The sequence below is a fragment of the Pelodiscus sinensis genome, chromosome 3, assembly GCF_052426305.1.
Source record: "Pelodiscus sinensis isolate ZL-2025 chromosome 3, ASM5242630v1, whole genome shotgun sequence".
In the NCBI taxonomy this organism is placed as follows: Eukaryota; Metazoa; Chordata; order Testudines; family Trionychidae; genus Pelodiscus; species Pelodiscus sinensis.
In genome coordinates this window covers 71160838-71175000 of record NC_143054.1, presented here as the reverse complement: position 1 = coordinate 71175000, position 14163 = coordinate 71160838, and the positions used below count along the sequence as shown (strand labels likewise).

The following is a 14163-nucleotide window of genomic DNA, read 5'->3' as shown; positions in this document are numbered from 1 at the left end:
TTTCAGGTACACCAGAATTCATCAAATTCACCATCTTGATTCTCCTGTAAATGAATGCAAGGCACTATTACCTTCAGTGGGACTTGCTTGTACGCAGTAGTGAGATTTTTTTTCCTAAACAATACTGAACATTTTAAAGAATAAATGCCAAGATGTTCAGGTCATAAACATTAGTGCCTTTAATCTGAATTTCACAGCTGGAAATGTATGCATTTGCTACAAGCATCCATTCATAGGGCACCCTTTCCTTCCACATCTCACAGTACACTTTAACTATAAAGCATGCTTAACTACTGCTTAGGCACTGCTGAGTGCCATAGCAGGGTAGAAAGGGGAAGCTACAGCTTCCCTGTGCAACCCCTGAGACATAGCAACCCAGTAGTACTCAGCTGAGACATGTCCAATCTGTTTTTTAGTTAAAGTTTACTATGGGAGAGGAGATTCCAGCCAGAGACAGAAAAGAGAGAAAGTGATGGGAATGTAGAGAGAAGGAGAAAAAGAAAGTAAAAGATGAAAGTTGAAATGGGAAGAGTAAAAGATAATAATTTTAAGAACTTCCCTTTTTTCCCTGCTGCTTTTTAGCAGTGCTTTATAATGTGGCCCTCTGGCCATTTTAAATTCACTTCCTATTTTAAAGACTACATTTTAAATTGGACTTCTAATAATTTAGGGCTAGATTTTCAATTAACAATCTGCCTTGAGTAAGGGGCAGAGAATAGCAAACTTCAGAATTCAGAGTCACAATTCATATCCTGGTTCTTCCGTCACTGAAGGAGGAAAGTAATCTGCTATTGCTCTGTGGACCAGATTACATTGCCCTTTGCACCAGTTTATCTGCACTGGGCAGCATGTTGGGGGGAAAGGATGTATTGCCCTTACAAAATTCACACCCACCTTTAAAGGTGGCAGAAGACCTGCAGCCGTTTAGTAGCTGTGTGAGATGGAAGGCATAGCTCTCATAAATGCAAACCCAAGTTGGGTTGGGGTCTTAATGCAGAAATTCACTTATGATCAACAAACAATTATGCCAAAATATCAGCAGTCAGCGAACTGTGAAGTAATATCTTTCAGTGGACCAATTTCTGTTGGTGAAAGAGACAAGCTTTCAAACTAAATAGAGCTCTTCAGATCTCAGAAAGGTACTAAGAATATCATAGCTAAGTACAGGATTGGACAGATATCTTAGCATAAGTCATTAGCATATATTCCAAAGGACCATTCAAGATGAAGTGACCCACTAACACTCCCCTAGTCATAGGCCATAAAGAAGAGGTAGTTGATTACAGATTGTTGTAGTAAGACATAAATCCAGTGTCTTTATTAAGGTCATGACGTTTAGTATTTAGCAAAGTTATAACTTCTGGACAAATGCACCATGAAAACCAGAGATATACATCAATGATATTTTCATCATCTGAACAGACAACCTATATTCCCTCATAGATTTCCACCACAATTTCAGCAAGCCCTACTCATCCATTAAACACTTTCTGGAACATCCTCATTCCCAGCATCACTTTCCTGGACAAAATGCCCAACTTAAAAAATAGAATAGACAACTATATACAAAAAAAACCCATGGACCACCACATCTACCTGCATAGATGCAGTAACCACTGCAAGTACACCAAGAGACCTGTTATATAAGGCAAGTCACTCAGCTACCACAGAATATGCTCCAATGCTTAACACACTCAAAATCACCTTCACCAGACAAGGACTCTCCACCAGAGAAGTAGATTACATCATTGATCAGGTTACCCAAACATCCCAAGAAAACCTCCATCAATACAGAAATAAAACTCCATTTGATCACACTCCCCTAGATGTCACCTACATTTCACGTTGGGACCCACACAACGTATCAAGCAACTACAATCCATGCTCAGTGAGGGCCCCATCTTGAAAGATGTCTCTCATGAACCCCTATTCCTGCCTTCAAACCAGCCCCCTACCTCTCCAAGTTCATCATCAGAGGCACGCTCCCCACAAATCAGGACACATCAATTTAAGAAGCACCACATCCTCTCACAATAACAGATGCAAAACTCACTGCCAATTCTCTACTGCTACAATGATCAATACTGCCCATTGTAGATCCAGGGTCCTGCATGTGCCTACAACAGCATGTATCGAGTGCACGAAGTACCCTAGTAAAAGCTATATGAGAGACATGAGACAATCACCACACTCTCCAATGAGCTCTCACTGAAATATGATGAAAGACAAAATACCCTATCATCTATGGGTGAACACTTTTCACAGAGCAATCACTCTACATCTGATAATCAGTCATCATCCTCAAAGGAAACTTGCAGAACGCTTTCAAAAGATCAGTCTGGGAGCTTAAATTCATTACTTTACTAGACACTAAAAATTATAGTCTTAATAAAGACACTGGATTTATGATTAATTATAACAATCTGTAAGCTACTAATCCCTCTTTATGTCCTATGATTACCAAGGTGTTAATGGCTACTTCACCTTGAATGGTTACTTAGAATATATGTGAATTACTTATGCTGCACTATCTGTCTGATAGCGTATTTAGCTGTGACACTTTGAGTAAGTTTCCAGACCTGAAGAAGAGCTCTGTGTCACTTGAAAGCTTGTCTCACCAATAGACATTGGTCAAATTAGGCTATTACCCTCCCCGCAACTTGTACTCTAGGTCCTTTAGCTCTGGCAATAGAGGCTCATGCATTTAGATCCAGAAGTTTTTGCACTAAATTGAATTGGAGTTGGACTGGGACTTGTGAGACAGTAATATTTTTTTAAAATCTCAAAGCAAATATGCACATTAAGGCTATGTCAAGACTACATGGCTCCGTCGACGGAGCCATGTAAAATAATTTATTTGGCATAGGCAAAGAAGCGGGATTTAAATAATCCCTGATTCATTAAATAAACATGGCTGCCACACTGTGCCGACAATCAGCTGATCTGGCACCGTGGGGCAGTCTAGACGTAACGCGGTCGACAAGGAAAGCCTTTGTCAACTGCTCTGGTAAACCTCATTTCACGAGGCATACCGGAGCAGTCGGCAAAGGCTTTCCTTGTCGACCGCGGCTCATCTAGACTGCCCCGCTGTGTTGGATCAGCTGATCATCGGCACAGTGCGGCAGCCATGTTTATTTTAATGAAATGGGGATTATTTAAATGCCTGCTTCTTTGCCTATGCCGAATAAACTATTTTACATGGATCCGTCGATGGAGCCATGTAGTCTAGACATAGCCTAATAACTGTGGAAAAATTAGATGCTTGCAAAGCATCTATTCAGCTGACTCAATCTTTTATCTGTGATACCACCTTAGTGGATCATGTTTTACATCAGTACCACAGCCTGTAGGGAAGCAGTGAAATATTAGAAAATATTACAAAGCACATAGGTTGGTTTGAGAAGTGAAATAAAATCTATGAAGTGGTGATCTTCTTATGGGAGGAAATGGCATACATTTTCCCTACCATTTTCCTACATTGACACTGTGATAAGCAGAAAACAGAAGCTGTACATTCTCACAAACTATCCTTGTGGCTGAATAGCTTCATGCTATAGAGCAGTGATTCATGACCATCTGACAGGTGGGCTGTGTGCTCAGGGCTCGCCCCCTCCCCTTGTATCTGGTGCTCCAGCTGTGGCCCCCTTCTGCGGGAGGAGGGGGGAGGGAAGGAAGTGAGCTTTGCAGGCCAGATCCAGCTTGTGCGGGAAGGAAGTGGCTCAACAGCAGTCTAGGAAACCACTCATCTGGAAGCTTTCTTCGCTGTTCCCATTGGCCAATGGAAGCAGCAGGTGGTGATGCCAGGAAGCAGCAGGAGGCACAGTTCCAAGTTAGTCCCCCCCCATCCTCCTCATGCCCAGGCTCTGCATCCCCATACACTCATGCATCCCCTTCCACTGAGCTTGTCCCCGACCTCCAACCTGCTCCTGCACCCTCTCCTCACTCCTCACCCACAGCCCACTTCTGTAACCAACCGCTTGGCCAGATCCCGCTCTTGCACCCAACTGCCCATCCAAACTTCCCCACTCTCAGCCTATTCCTGCACCCATATCCCACCTAGATTCTTTAGCCCATTCCTACCCCCTACCTGCCACACAGAACCTCACCCTCAGCCCACTTCTGCACCCTACCTCTCAGGAGGATCCCATTTTCCCAACCCCTCCTGCACTCATTATGTCATTTTGGATGGTTGGCTGGTGGCCTGCAAAAATTTCTGCATTGAGCAGGGTGGACCATGGGCCAAAAAGTTTGAGAACCACTGCTATAGAGTGATGTCCAGTTCTATGTTATTTATACAACCAAAATTTGTTTGGAACTTAATATGAACTTTACATATGGAAAAAAATATTTAAAAGTCAGGCCCTAACTGTAACTCCATAAGTGAATGAGGCTGGAGTCAGAAGTCAAAGTTTGAGTAACATATTTAGCAGAAGGTAGATGAGACTGCTTAAGTGACCTCTGAAGGACAAGAGCTCTCAGACCAAGATGCCTGGAAATGAAGAATAAAAAGAATAGTGGATTTCTGAATATTGACGATAACAAAATAAGATAAATAACATTATCTCCATTTTTCAAATGGAGAACTGAAGTACAGAGCAATTAAATTATTTAACCAGTGTAGCAAAGCAAACCACTAACAGAACCAGGACTAGAACTCAAACCTTCTAATTGCTGCTTCAGTTCCAAACCATTGTATCTTGATGCTTCCCTGCTACTTGAATGTCTGCTTTTTAAAACTACAAATAAAGGAAAGTAAATCAGTGTGCAAAAAATGACTCTCCTCTGAATCAAGGTAATTTCTTTCTATACTGTAAAACTGCTGCTTTCCACCTCAGAGGCGACCGTTCAAAAAGGACATGAGGCATTTCTAATCTTTCTAGACTGCAGTGAAGCATTTGACAGCCGTAGTGGGGACAAACAACCTAACTAGTTTTAAGATGGTGTTTGATAAATATAGGAACAATCATTATGAGTGATGAGGTTGCCTATGATAACAAGGGACTGCACTCGATGATCCAGGATGTCCCTTTTACTCTTAAGTCTATGTTCCTCACAGAGCAGGGGAAGTTTATTTCCATAAACACAGTATGTGAAGTTTGTTTTGCAATAAAAGGGGTTATAACAAAATATTTGTGAACACATAACAGAAAAAATGACAGTTATGAACTCGTGTGGTGACACAGCAGCGAGTAAATTAGCTTGATAGCATTATGATTAGCCTGTGTTTTTCATCGATTACAACACTCTTGAGTAGAAGTAGAAGAAAGGGTTTGCAATTGTGCAGAAATGACAATGCAATATGGATTTCTTTTATCATTGCTGTTATGCCTTGCTAGCTTCCAATTACATAATATATAAATAAATAAATAAATAGTACTTTCAGTTTCTATTGCACCTCTGAGGATCCTAAAATACATTACTAATTAATTTAACTTCACAGGATCAGAGAGAGAGAGAGAGAGAGAGAGAGAGAGAGAGAGAGAGAGAGAGAGAGAATATTATCCACCTTTCTGCTGAACACTGAGGCATAAAACAGGATATCCTGGCCCCAATGAAATCAGTGGTGAAATTCTCATTGACTTCAGTGGAGCCAGGATTTTACCAGAAGAGTTTTGGCCCAGGTTACACAAGATGTCAGTAACAAAGCTGAGACTCCCCCATTTCCCACAAGCCTAGCTCTTGTCTCCTACAATAGTAAGTAAACCTATACTACTTTATTATCAGTGAAGAGGCATGTAAAATGGGTCTAGCAACTGGAGCTTGAATTGCATTTTTCCCATACTTTTTAAAAAAAAAATCTCATGATTCAAAATCATGAAGTAACAATAACAACACTTATTTAAAAAAAGTAATTCAAAGAAACAAGGTAGAAAGACAATACAAAAGAAGCAATGGAAAACATCTCAAATACCTATAAACCTAAATGGCAACTCCAATTCATCCCTCATAATGTCACATATCCCTCAGTCACAACATAGCTGTGTGGTTAATAACTTCAGTCCATTCCATAAAAATTCTATCCTTTAAATATGAGGTTCATATAAATGGAATCTTATTAGAATTTTTTCAGTCACTAAAAGAATAATATTTTAAAAGAATGCTTTTCTGGAGTATCAAGAGACTGCACAATGAACACTTCTATAGGTTCTTAAGTTTATTATTGATGGGAAAATGTTAGCAAGATCAAAATAAGAGTGAATAAGATAAATGATTGGTAGACATGGTTAAAGTATAATGTGATCATGTACCACAGAAACTTCCCAAATAGCTCTGCTGAAGCAGATCATTTATAGTCACACATTTTTAGGAACTATAGTGTAAAATGTTTATTAAAAACCCAGTAAAACGTATTTTGACTGGTGGAAATACTATGACTGAGCATGTATAATCTTCCTCTGGATATAGGCTTTATAGGCTCTTCCCTCTCTCTCTTTTAATTTTGGATTATCAGTTCTACAACTGTGGGCTATGGACCACTGGTGGTCTATGGAGCGCTGGCTGGCTAACTAGGGTTAGCTCTCCTCCTTTTTAACAGCTGGCAAATTGCATTATAATAAGCTAAAAATATATTCATTTTACAGTGTAGCTGTCTCTTATGAGTTTACCACAAGTCTTATGATATTTTCTGTTTTGCTTAAAGCTCCAGCACCTGGAGTCAAATGATTGTATGGGGATTTTTAAAAAATAATTTAAAAGGGGGTTCTAACTTTCATAGTTATGGCAGAAAGCTAGAAAATGTTATCTGAAGGAAATTTTAGAGGCTCAAAAAAAATCAGAAGGCAAAGAAAAAGCCTAAAAAGATTTGTTCTTAAAAGATCTTGGGGTAACTGACTTGTGATATTGAACATTTGGCACGGGCAAGGGGGCATATGATAGAGGTCTATAAAATCATGAATGGTGTAGAGAAAGTGAATAAGTAAAAGTTGTTTACTTGTTCCCATCCATAAGAACTAAGGGTCACCAAATGAAATTAATAGGTAGCAGGTTTAAAACAAACAAAAATAAGTACTACTACATGCAACATACAGTCAATCTGTAGAACTTCTTCCCTGAGGATGTTGCGAAGGCCTGGACTTTAACAGGGTTCAAAAAAGAGCTAGATAAATTCATGGATGATATGTCCATAAATGGCTATTAGTAAGGATGGGTAGGAATGGTGTCCCTAGCCTCTGTTTGTCAGAAACTGGGAATGTGTGCCAGGGGAGGGGATCACTCGATGATTGCCTGTTTTTGTTCACTCACCCTGGGGGCACCTATCATTGGCCACTGTCTGAAGACAGGATACTGGGCTAGTACTTACCTAAGCAAAGTTGTTCAGGCAACGTCAGTTTGAATTTTAAAATAACAAAAATAATTAGAGTGTACTCTTGTGTCAGCTTTTTTTACTTTAATCATGAAACATCACAGGAGCTCTGAGTCATAAAAAAAAGTGAAAATTGTGGCTACCCTGCTATTGTCAGAGCTAAGAAACTGTAATATAATATAAATACATTTCATCCTGCATTCCACAATTTTCTACAGAGTTAAATAATAACAGAGAAAAACCAACAGTAAAGTTAGAAATAAAGTAAAGGATAAAGTCAAGGGTGGAAGTATTAAATTTGAGATTCAGTTTGAAAATAGAATAAAAGAGTTGATAAGGTGAGGTGTGTTTTCACTCCGCTGCAAAGCAGCAAATTAGATGGGGACTGGTAAGCATTGAATCAGTCACCTTGGTGCATTCTTACTGCAATTTGTATGAGATGCACTAGTCCTCTAACATAAATGGTCACAACAGCATGCAGGGATCTCATGCAAACCCAGTGCCCAGTTTCTAGGGATCAACTCTGCCACCACACTGTACTGGTTAGAGAGATTAAGGCATAGAGAAAACTGCCTCTCTTACTCCCACAGTGCCCCCAAGAAAAAATTACATCACTAAAACTATTCTCATGCATTGCTTCAAAGACTAACATACTTAGTAAAAGAGCGTTTCAGACCATGTGTAACACCACCATCTCATGACTCCTGCAATAGCAACAGAATATGATGGCCATTCTAGACAGTGGATGCTGCAAACCAAACTCTTTTGCCATCAGGGGCCATAATTGCATGGAGAAATAAGGAGAATTAAAAGCAGTGTGGAGTGGGATAAAGACGGTTTGTGTGTATAAAGTGAGAATTGCTGTTACCAGACTTTACATAACTCAAAATCTCCTAATTTCTCCCCCCGCCTCCCAAAAAACCCACTATACTAGAAAGAAACAAACACAGAGAGAAGCTCCTTGATATTAAAGGAGTTAAAGTGACTGTATTTGGAGCCACACTCACATGCCCTCTGCTCATTCCCTTATGTCTAAATTGTAATCCCTGTATTGCCAGTGCTTTCACTGCTTCTGGGGGAATTAGAAGAGCACCAAGAACAGAAAAGCAGGCCAATGCAGCTATTGGATCAAGGAGCTCAGAATCTGTGCAACTGCGGAGCAAAGACCTGAGGAGGCCATAGAGGGAATTACAGAAATCACAATAAAGAATGGCTGTGGATTTCAGCAATGGTTGAATCTGGGATCCCAAATTATATCAGCCTTGGAAAGCCGAGGCTAATTAAGAAAGCTGAGGCTTGGTAAAACCTCTAAAATTAAATTTAATTAAAACCTTTAATAAAATAAAATTAGAGGACCAGATTGTCTGGTCTGGCTGAGCTGTGCTTGATGTAGCGCAAAGGAGGAGAGAAATATGACTAAGTCACTTTCCACTCCCTGTGGCTGCTTGGCACCCACTCAGTCCTCAGCACAAAACACAACAGCTGTTCATGGCGCCACCCCAACCCCATGGGCTAGAATGATAGCTGGAGATCAGCTGGATGCAACAAATATCCCAGCCATGCACTTTCTACCGTAAGCCAAGAAGGGTGTTTTTGCAACCCTATACTACCAAGGAATTATTCAGTCACAAAGGGAATCCCCAGAGGGCAGGATCTGACAGGTATATGCCCATTTCGTGCAAGCAGACTGATGGGAAGGATGACTGGTCAGAAAACAAGAATTCTATTTTGTCATTACTATACAATGACAAAACTACACCTTGGGACAAGATTAACCCCATAGGCTATAGGAATCCCTTTTCCAAGTCACTGCTCTGCCTGATTCAATGTAAGGAGCTGAAACTGGATCTCCTGTATCCTAGGCAAGTGTCCACCTCCTGTCAAAACCATTTCCTTTCATATATATATAATAATTAGTTATTAAGCCAGAGTGACACTGAGGCAGAGCAGAAACCTTGATCCTGGGTCTCCCACATCTCATGGGAGTGCACCAACCATTGGGCAATAGGTTGGTCTCTAAGATTGCCCTGTACTCGAGGGTAAAGTCACTCTCTAAGCATGCCCTTTACTCGAGGGTAAGGCCTAAGTAATGCACCACAGCCATTGGGCCACTGGCTATCCTAAGGTTGGTCTTTCACTCTGACCAGAAGTTCCTCACCAAAATTTCACCAAAACAAATATGCTTCTGCAAAAGCGTTTCCATTTTGGCTTTTTCTGACAGGAAAATATTTCGATGAAAAGTTCCCAACCAATTCTAGTGGAAAGTAACTAAAACTTTGCCAGCAATCTGTGCTAGAGCATGCCATGAAGATGACATACTGGCTGAATATACTGAATATGCAGATTAGGTGTGAAGTTCATTTGGGACCCAGTTCTATCCTCAATTACATGAAGATGGAATTTGGCTTTATGGCTGTCAGAAAAAAGTGTTAACATTTCTTAAGAATCAAAATACCAAAAAGAATAAGCAAATTTCTCAGCATTCATAATACCTGTAGAGAGAGATGGAGCTAAATCATGGGATATTATAATGAGATGTATTGTTTCCCACCAACGACTCATCACAAGGAATAATGTCTCTCTTAGTTTGGGTAAAGCTAATAAAAGATTTGATCTTCAATCTGTGATAGCGACGGAAGATATTGAACTAGTTTGTCTGGCAAGGTAAATAAACTTGACCTCTAAGTGGACTTGATTGAACTGAGGAGCTAGACAGATTTAGCTAGCCGAAAATAAGGGAGCAAAGTGGATCACTTCATATCACTCACGTGTCCTGTTGCAACGTTAAATGTTTTACTTTTGGAATAAACTGTTGGAAAGCCATATACATACAAGTCATCTATCTGCTAAGAATGCTGATTACTGGAGCAGGATTAAGTATGCCTTTTGTTTATACCCCAAGCTCTTAACACTGATGTTGCAGATAACGCTCATTATACTAATATCCCTTCCTACCAAAGACTCTCAAATGGCAGGATACTGAATGCTCCCTAAAATCAACAATTTTACAAGATTAGAATTAACTTTAACCCCCTGTACCTACCATGTATAATGCAGGGCCATTAGTTCAGACTAAGAAGTGATGACTCTTCACAACTCAGAAGATGTTGCAGGGTGCAGGATGAAGATGTTAGCTAGAAACACAAATTATCAGCATACATTATATAGTGAACACTCTATCCACTGCAGTTACATTATGTACTAGAGCAGATGCTCTTCATGGAGCTCAAAGTTCTGTGACCCTCTCAAGTTAATCTTTGGGTTCAAGTAACTGATTCAGCCATGTGATCCATTTTCTTCTGTAAATTAATCCCCTATTTTTTTCCTTCCATGGGTGATTCAATTAAAAGATAAACAAACAAACATGATTTTCTAGCTAAAGGGAAACCTCTGTGCTACAGAATGTAATGGGTATTGAGAAAGAAATAGTTATTCTGCATTGGGTATATACGTATTACACACTGCACCCAGGGCAAGATTTCCAATTTGGCACAGTAGGCATGTGCTTAGGGACAGCGGTACTTTAGGGGTTCCAATACCTCTCTAAAACTGTGTGCAACAAGAAGGTCAGCTGTAGGCAGGAGGGAGTGTGTGATGCTGTGCCTGGGGTTCCATAAGTTGTGGATTCAGCCCTGACTTTGTTAATTTTTTTTCCTCTGCTTCTTTTTTAATGCTATTTTGCATTGGATATTTTCTCTCTGCCCTCAGTCTGCTCCTTCTTTTCGATCCCTGCTGAGTGAAATGAACATTTAAGTTAAATTTCAAAACCACTAAGTTAAAATGGATTTGAAATTAGGCAATACAAGTTCACACACTTCCACATGAGAGTGTGAAAGTAGGTCTGGATATATTCAAATGAACAGGATTTTAATAGTCATTTAATAAAATGGTTTTTTTTAAACTTTCTCTTGACTGCTTTGTGATGTGCAGTAATGCAAAGTTCACAAACTACTCTCCCAAATATTTTTGGCACTAAATATCTTTCAGGACACAAGAGAAGAAGATTTCTCATATATAAAACATACTGAATATGTAATATTTGAGAACAGAGGCAGCTTTGAGAACAGAGGCAGCTAAGAGCGAGTTTTGAGAAGGAGTTCTCCAAGTGAAGGAGGAGCAAATAAGGAACCTTGAAGTAAGTAGCTGTCTGTAGTGTTTGTGTTTGGGGGTAACTTGCTAGTTGCCTGAAAGAAACTGTGTGCTGAGCTTGTGTCTGTCTGTCTGTCTGTTTGTTTGCTGATTCAAGTGCTGAGCTGTTTGTTTGAAGGACCCTGTGCTGTGGCCAGCAGTTGGAAGCTGTGAGTTTCTAAATGAGGAGCTGAAATCTAGAACCCTCCACTCATTAGTTGAGCCTTTAGCCAGGGAAGGGGGCTATCAGGAGGGCCAGGGCTTTATAAACCCCGTGAGTAAGCAACCAGAGAGCTTTGCGAGCAGGGGCAGCGAGCAGGGAGTTTCAAGAGGGAGTTGGAAGGGGGTGAGATACGACTGCTATTCTTTAAAACTTTTAAACTAAACTAAAAACAAAACTTTGTGATTTAAATAAAAACCCTATCAATAACCTAAGTAGCTGTAGGAGAGAATGTAGGCAGAAGCCCAGTCAGGGAGTGGGGGGCTATCCTGTTTATTACATTCAAAGTAGCATGTATTACCTGCTCTGTGGGTGGGTGGCGTATGTGTGCATTTGGTGCAAGGAGCTCCTGGCCCTCAGAGATCGCATACGGGCTTTGGAGACTAGGGTAGCTGAATTGAAGGAGCAAAGGGAGGCAGAGAGGTACATAGATGAGGCTTTCCGGGACACTGTAGAACTGTCCCACCTCTGGTCAGACAGACCCTGTGCTGTTAAGGAGGATGAAAGGCTCAGGGAAGGAAAATATTCAACTGGAGCAGAGGGAAATGATCCCATAGTTGGGACCCTATTTCCAGAGGCTGTTATGGTATCTTCTTGCACTGAGGACACATCTCCAGGGGAGAGAACTCCAGTTGTTAGGAAAAGGCAGGTATTAGTAATAGAGGATTTGATCATTAGAAACCTAGCTGGGTTTGTGATGACCAGGAGAATCGTATGGTGACTTGGCTGCCTGGTGTGAAGGTTGCGGATCTCTCGAGACATCTAGATAGACTTATGTGCAGTGCTGGGGAGGAGCCGGTGGTCGTGATACATATAGGTACCAATGACATAGGGAAGGACAGGAAAGAGGTTCTGCAGGCAAAATTTAGGATGGTAGGAAAGAGATTAAAATCTAGGACCTCTATGGTAGCATTCTCTGAAATGCTTCCAGTTCCACGCACTGGGCCAGGCAGGCAGGCAGAGTTTCAGAGTCTCAATGCATGGATGAGATGATGGTTTAGAGAGGAGGGGTTTAGATTTATTAGGAACTGGGGAAACTTTTTGGATATGGGGAATCTCATAGACTCATAGACTTTAAGGTCAGAAGGGACCATTATGATCATCTAGTCTGACCCCCTGCACAGTGCAGGCCACAAAATCTCACCCACCCCTCCTAGAATAATCCTCTCACCTATATCTCAGATATTGAAGCCTTCAAATACTTTGAAGACCTCAAGATGCAGAGAATCCTCCAGCTGTGATCTGTACCCCATGCTACAGAAGAAGGCGAAAAACCTCCAGGGCCTCTGCCAATCTACCCTGGAGAAAAATTCCTTCCCGACCCCAAATATGGCGATCAGCTAAACCCTGAGCATGTGGGCAAGACTCATCAGCCAGACACCCAGAAAGTTCTCTATAGTAACTCCTATCATCCCTCCATTGACCTATTTCCCACTGATAATGAATGGTCAATTAGCTACCAAGATCATGTTATCTCATCAAACCATCCCCTTCATAAACCCATCTAGTTTAATCTTGAAACCAGATAGATCTTTTGCCCCCACTACTTCCCTTGGAAGGCCGTTCCAGAACCTCACTCCTCTAATGGTTAGAAACCTTCGTCTAATCTCAAGTCTAAACTTCCTACTAGCCAGCTTATATCCATTTGTTCTTGTGTCCACATTGGTATTAAACTTAAATAATTCCTCTCCCGCCCTGGTATTTATCCCTCTAATATATTTAAAAAGTGCAATCATGTCCCCCCTCAGCCTTCTTTTGGTTAAAGTAAACAAGCCAAGCTCCTTGAGTCTCCTTTCATAAGACAGGTTTTCCATTCCTCGGATCATCCTAGTGGCCCTTCTTTGTACCTGTTCCAGTTTGAATTCATCCTTCTTATACATGGGAGACCAGAACTGCACACAGTATTCCAAATGGGGTCTCACCAATGCCTTGTATAATGGCACTCACACCTCCTTATCCCTACTGGAAATACCTCGCCTAATACATCCCAAGATCGTATTAGCCTTTTTCATGGCCATGTCACAATGGCAGCTCATAGTCATTCTATAATCAACCAGGACTCCGAGGTCCTTCTCCTCCTCCGTTACTTCCAACTGATGAGTCCCCAGCTTATAACTAGAATTCTTGTTATTTATCCCTAAATGCATAACCTTACACTTCTCACTATTAAATTTCATCCTATTGCTATCACTCCATGGCTATGTCTAGACTGCAAGCCTCTTTCGAAAGAGGCTCTTTCGAAAGATACTTTTGAAAGAGCCTCTTTCGAAAGAGAGCGTCTAGACTGCACGTTGAACTTTCGAAAAAGCGGCTTGCTTTTTCGAAAGAAAGCATCCAGTGAGTCTGGATGCTCTCTTTCGAAAAAGCCCTATTTACATTGAAGAACGCCTTCTTTCGAAAGAGGAACTTTCGAAAGAAGGCGTTCTTCCTCGTGAAATGAGGTTTACCGCCATCGAAAGAAAAGCCGCGTTCTTTCGATTTAATTTCGAAAGAACGCGGCTTGAGTCTGGAC

General features: G+C 40.9%; 1 long non-coding RNA gene across 1 annotated transcript in view; it reads right to left on the bottom strand.

Moving 5' to 3' along the window:
- The window catches only part of LOC102447490 (uncharacterized), a 312954-nt gene that overhangs the window by 95065 nt on the left and 203726 nt on the right, over positions 1 to 14163 (bottom strand). Inside the window, exon 3 of the long non-coding RNA XR_331701.5 lies at positions 10347 to 10437. This is a non-coding gene — a long non-coding RNA (uncharacterized LOC102447490). The remainder of the gene's footprint in view (positions 1 to 10346; positions 10438 to 14163) is intronic.